Genomic DNA, 5,637 nt, shown 5'->3' with positions numbered 1-5,637 from the left:
CCAGGGATTATCTCACCATATACACCTCGGGGCGGGGCATTAACCCTTTATTATCTCCTGTGGAAGGGCAATGAATGCTGACATTATGGGGTTTATTCCATACAGGATTTGGCACCTCGTGAAGATCTCTTGCAGGAATTCCGTCTCACTGATTGCACTCTGCAGGGTTCTAGCCAGGATTTTATTTTAGCGTAGTGGGAATGGCATGGTAGCAAAGCGACTTATCAGGAGATTGGTGTGGAAGGGGGGGTCTTGGTCCTTCCACGGTGAGATTTGAAGATGTAGAGTTAAAAGTTAGGATTTTGGGGTCAGTTTTGAGTGGCATATCATCATTTTTAGTCATTGTTCAGACATTTATTAGTCATTGTTGAACAAGCAAATGACAGCAAAGCACCACTACACTAGTTAAAAATTAGCGTAGGGGCCCTTATTTTAGCGTTCGGGTCAAAACTTTTAGCGTAGTGGCCCACTACGCTAAAATGCACTAGCTAGAACCCTGCTCTGTACAATCAGACAGGCTGCAGGGATCAGTCCCGGCCAAAAACAGCCAGTTCATCTCTGGAGTTATTCCTGGGCTGCGGAATGGATAAACGGATGACTGGTTTACCTCAATAAATGTTGATAAGATCACAACAAAATCACAACCAGAATACCACACTATAGCAGCCACTGACAGGCTGAACTAAAGCATGACGTACAATGTTAAAGCCTCCTATACGTACACTGCATTGACAAACCATAAACAGCCAGTTCACCTTCGGAGTTATTCCCTTTCATAGCCAGGCTGCGGAATGGATAAACGGATGACTGGTTTACCTCAATAAATGTTGATAAGATCACAACAAAATCACAATCAGAATACCACACTATAACAGCCACTGACAGGACTCCATTGAAGCATGATGTAGGGTATTAAAGCCTTCAGTATGTATGCTGCATTAACAAACAGACAAATGATGGCACTTACTAATAGTTACTCAGCACTTTGACCAGAAATGGCATAGCAGTGCTTTTGAATGTTTTTTTTATTCTAAATAATATAGTTCACCACAAAACAAGGCCCTTGGAGCCACTCGTGCGTTTTGGTTTATAGTACTGGATTCTGAAAAAAGGTTGCTCTGTGTCTGAATTGTGTGATGACAAGCACCTTGAAGTGAAGACCCCAAATAAGCCATTATACGCTCCCTTCAGTATGTATGCTGCATTAACAAACAGACAAATGATGGCTCTTAGTTACTCATCAGTTTGACCAGAAACAGCATTGCAATGCCTCTAAACCTGGATGTTCTGCGTCTGAATTGCTTGATGACAAACAGCTTGAAGTGAAGACCCCAATAAGCCGTGATGCGCACCTTTATATTTAGTTTATTCATAGTTTATTCAGAAAAACAATCAGCATCGCAGTCAGTAAAAAGACAAACTGAATATCACTGATTTTACAACTTGTTACATGGTGAATACAGAATATATGTATAAACATTAATAAACAATTACAATACATGACGCAGAAACACCTAAAACAAAGTTGTACGTAATGCCTTACAAAGAACGATAAAGTAAGGACAGGAACGTCCTACACACTAAGTAACATTAAGAGGATTTGTTATACAGGCGGATGGCCTGGTGCAGAAATGACCTTCTCAGTCTCTGTGTCCGGGCAGCTGGCACAGTGAGTGCTCCCAGTGACCGTAGTCCCAATAATACACTAGAATCCCATAACCCCACATTACTGCCTGCACAGCCTGTGGTGATGGTTCTTTTATATCCAGGAAAGGCAGACTGTGAGATGACCTTCAGATTGAGACATGGATCACAACTGCCCACCAGGCCGTTAACGTAAAAGTCAAGAGTCAAAGTCCTTCCCACCATCTCTACTCCCGTAGCCCTTGGGCCACCTGACATGGTGCAATTGCTACAGAAGGGGCTAGTCCACTGGAAGTGGACAGCATGGTTTACTACCTTATTTAGTGCTCTTTCCCCAATGCCAAATGGTCCTTTTATATCCAGGAGAGGATGACTGTCAGATGACCTTCAGATGGAGACATGGTTCACAACTGCCCACCAGGCCGTTAACTTAAAAGTCAAGAGTCAAAGTCCTCACCACCCACCATCTCTATTCCAGTAGCCCTTGGGCCACCTGACGTTGTGCAATTGCTACAGAAGGTGCTAGTCCACTGGACATGGAGAGTGTTTTACTACCATATTAGTGCTCTTTCCCAAATGCTGAATGCCACCCACAAAAAGCAGAAATCTATTATTGATACTATTTCACAAATGCTTAATGTGAAGGTTTCTTACAGAAGTAAATTTGTGAAATTAGTACCATAACTTTATTTGAAAATTCAGGGTAGTTGTAAGTATGCATAAAATATACATGGAAAAGTAAAAGAACTCAGTTCTTCAGATGTATCTGATGGTTCAGCACTACAGTGAAAGGGTTTTGACTTCTTTGAAGGCAGGGACTGAAATGAAAAGCCATCCATAGTCAAGAGCTCGGGATACAAATGTGCGATATGAAGCTAAGTCTCTTCTTCTTCTTTCGGTAAGGCTGCCAACCTCATCTTTTTGAGGATTCTGCAGCCGTAACAAACATGGAGAGGTCCACTGCGCAGACTGAGGGGGATTATATTCTGGATTTGAATACAGACAGGGATGGCGACAGTGCCACCTCTTCCAGGAGGCTGTTCCATTCCCTGACTGTACGTGGGAAAAAGGCATTTTGCCTATACTGTGTTCTACTAGCGGGTACCTTATATGCTGCGGGATGGGTCGATTGTGAACTTCTAGTTTGTGGTGCAGGAGCGGGGCTTGACTTGCAATTAATAGCTAGTTCACCCGTGTGATACTTATAAAAGGTGACCATTCTGGCCTTCCGTCGTCTCTCCTGGAGTGTTGGCCACTCAAGGTCGTGTGGAGCATTTCCCTGACACTGGAGGACCGTCGATACCCACCGGGCAGCACTACGCTGAAGTCTGCCTTAGGGACTCCGATTCACCCCCCATCCACAGAAGCACCCATTTGTCTCAGCACATGGTATTTCATCAAGTGTACAACATTTTGATTAGTACTATAGTAAGGTGTTTTCAGGAAACGCAAGGCAATGAATCTAAAACTGCAGAGAGAACCCAAATTTGTTTGTGTGACCTATTTTCTCTCCATCCATGTTGGAGAAACAAGTTGTTTAATTTGCATCGCCTTAGATATAGATTAGTTATAGAGAATGAGAATGGCGCTATAACGTATTATAGCCAAAATGCACTGTGATACAATATTCAACTTTATATCAATTTTCACATTCATAAGATTTAAGTATTGAGATTTTTGAGGAAAAGGAGTTTATGGTTTTGGTGAGACTTAAAATGATAATAAAACAGTGCAACATATTTCCTTTCATTTGCAATATTCTGTCTTTTTAACCCTGGCCAAGTTCACCCCGGGTCATGGCCATGTTCAGTTTTAATCAGGGTAAAAGGCAACTGTATCAGGTTACAAGTAAGGGTCGGGTTCTGCCATTGCACTGGAAAATGAAGCATCTGTTCAATATGTCACAGTTGTGTGGTACATTTAGTATCTAGATTCATCTGTTCTACATGTCACAGTTGTGTGGTATATTACTGGATTTATCTCAGAGAGATCTCAGACACCATCGTAATAGATCGTGTTTTATAGCTACTTTGAAGGGCTCATTTCCAAAGTTTCAATGATGAAAGCAGGCCTTGAAATTAACATCAATCGGACGGCCCGGGGCACTAAAAAGTACGGCCGGGACCACCAGAAATTCACTTAGGGACCTATTTTGGAGGATAGAAAAATAATCAACATCAGAATGTAAAGCCATCATACGTTTGTCAGACATGTGACCCAACTGTCGGCTCCCAAAAGGCCCGGTATTACAGCGCGCGTTGAAGCTGATTCGTGACTCCGCCCCATCCCTTTGATCTGTAGTTAGCAATTCCCGCAGCGTGCACGTGAGCTTTCCCGCCAGTTCGCTAAAATTCTATCCGGCATTTCACAAAGAGGTATACTGAAGAAAGAATATTTTGCCGGAGGTTATACTACTACTTTGATGAAAAAATAACACAGACTATGGAGAGTCAACAGAATGAGAAAAGAAAAAAAGTTGCTTGACCGCAAAAAGGAAAAGTTAACAAGGAATTATCATTTTCAAATTACTTCTAAAAGTAAAATGGCAATGGGTCATTTTACATTTCGAAGGTTCGAAATATTTGAGGAGAAAGGGGTGTGCTCCAAGCTCAGAACTGCCCCCTAGTGCCTGGGCTCAGAACTGCACAATGGATGGAAGCATGGATGAATGGGTGGTCGGACGGAGGGACGGATGCAAAATGGCTGATTAGACAAACTTGGAGATGAATATTGTATTAGTATTAACTGACATTGTCATTATCCTAGAATAAGTATGGTAAGAAATGGTCAGGTTTTCTGTCTGCAAAAACTTTTGATATTGAAAACTACTGTACCAAACATATATTATAAAGTGAGAACTGAAAAAATAACATTATAGTTTATAGCTAAAATTTTGACGCCTTGTTGCAAGCATTCAAAATCAACATGTTGCCTCCTTCCCCCTCTCTGTTACAGTTGTTTTTTTTCTTGTATATCCATTGATATGAATAATTATTGATACATGAATATGGCAGGCAAACCTATGATTAGTCTGAGAAGAATCCGGGTGCTCGTTACAAAACATACAAAATATGGCCCGGACTGTACCTTTAATCCAGTATTTCTGCATCTTTCTTTTGTTCAAAATTGAGTTTTTAAGAATTGCAATACTTTTCAACAAATTCGTAACCAAATAACCACAGTCAAACACGGTTTGAAAAGAAAATGACAGTTAGTTTCCATGTTTGACACACGTGATAAACGCGTCGCGTGGTGTCAGAATAATCAGGACCTTTCATCACGACAGCCTCGATACGTCTGTCGGGACACCATCATACATTATTCACCACCCAGCTGAAGAAAGAGTCACACAAAACTCCCCAGACATATATTACCGTTTGTTCGACACAGCCTGTAAGCCACCTTAAGGTAACACACCTGTATTGTACAGTAGATACAGGCTGCGTAAGACCAGACTGTTTAGTTTGAAGATGACTCATACTGGGAAGGACATCACCTATTTTTATTGACTAGTGTTGTGAAATCATTCTTCAAAATGGGGTGCAGCTTTATTAGCCTGATTTAATCACGCTTCTCAGGCCCGCCGTACACCGCGGGGAGGAGGCTACAAGTTCCGGATAGCGGAGTTTGCGTTACACAGACTTCAGCTTTATATGCCATCAGAGAGGAAGTCCCTACCCAAAGCTAGGTAACTCCTTTTTCACCAAAGAAGTTGAGTGAATAAATAGATACAGAGTGTTTTTCCAAGGGCGACAACTTTGAGGCCGGCTTCGGATTGGAGCCCAGAACATTTGAATCAATCTAAGTCAACAACTCAAAGCCTCAAGTCAAGACCGGCATATGACTTTGCCGCTGTGTCATGAAACGCAGGAGAACGCTGGTGTACAGGTGCCGCTGTCTGTGGAAATGTGAGTAATGAGAAACTCACACATCTTAACAGTTACTCACGTAGAGTTTTCATTGCAAAAGGTTCTTAAATGTACTATAAAAACC

The 5,637-nt window shown here is 41.8% G+C and overlaps 1 protein-coding gene across 1 annotated transcript in view; it reads left to right on the top strand.

The window, feature by feature from the left end:
• Window positions 1-5,637, top strand: part of LOC118412945 (oxysterol-binding protein-related protein 8-like) — a 59,010-nt gene that overhangs the window by 7,031 nt on the left and 46,342 nt on the right. The window lies entirely within an intron of this gene.

This window comes from Branchiostoma floridae, chromosome 4 (assembly GCF_000003815.2).
Source record: "Branchiostoma floridae strain S238N-H82 chromosome 4, Bfl_VNyyK, whole genome shotgun sequence".
Classification (NCBI taxonomy): domain Eukaryota; kingdom Metazoa; phylum Chordata; class Leptocardii; order Amphioxiformes; family Branchiostomatidae; genus Branchiostoma; species Branchiostoma floridae.
Note: the sequence above shows the minus strand (reverse complement) of the source record. Positions and strands in the feature narration are given on the sequence as shown.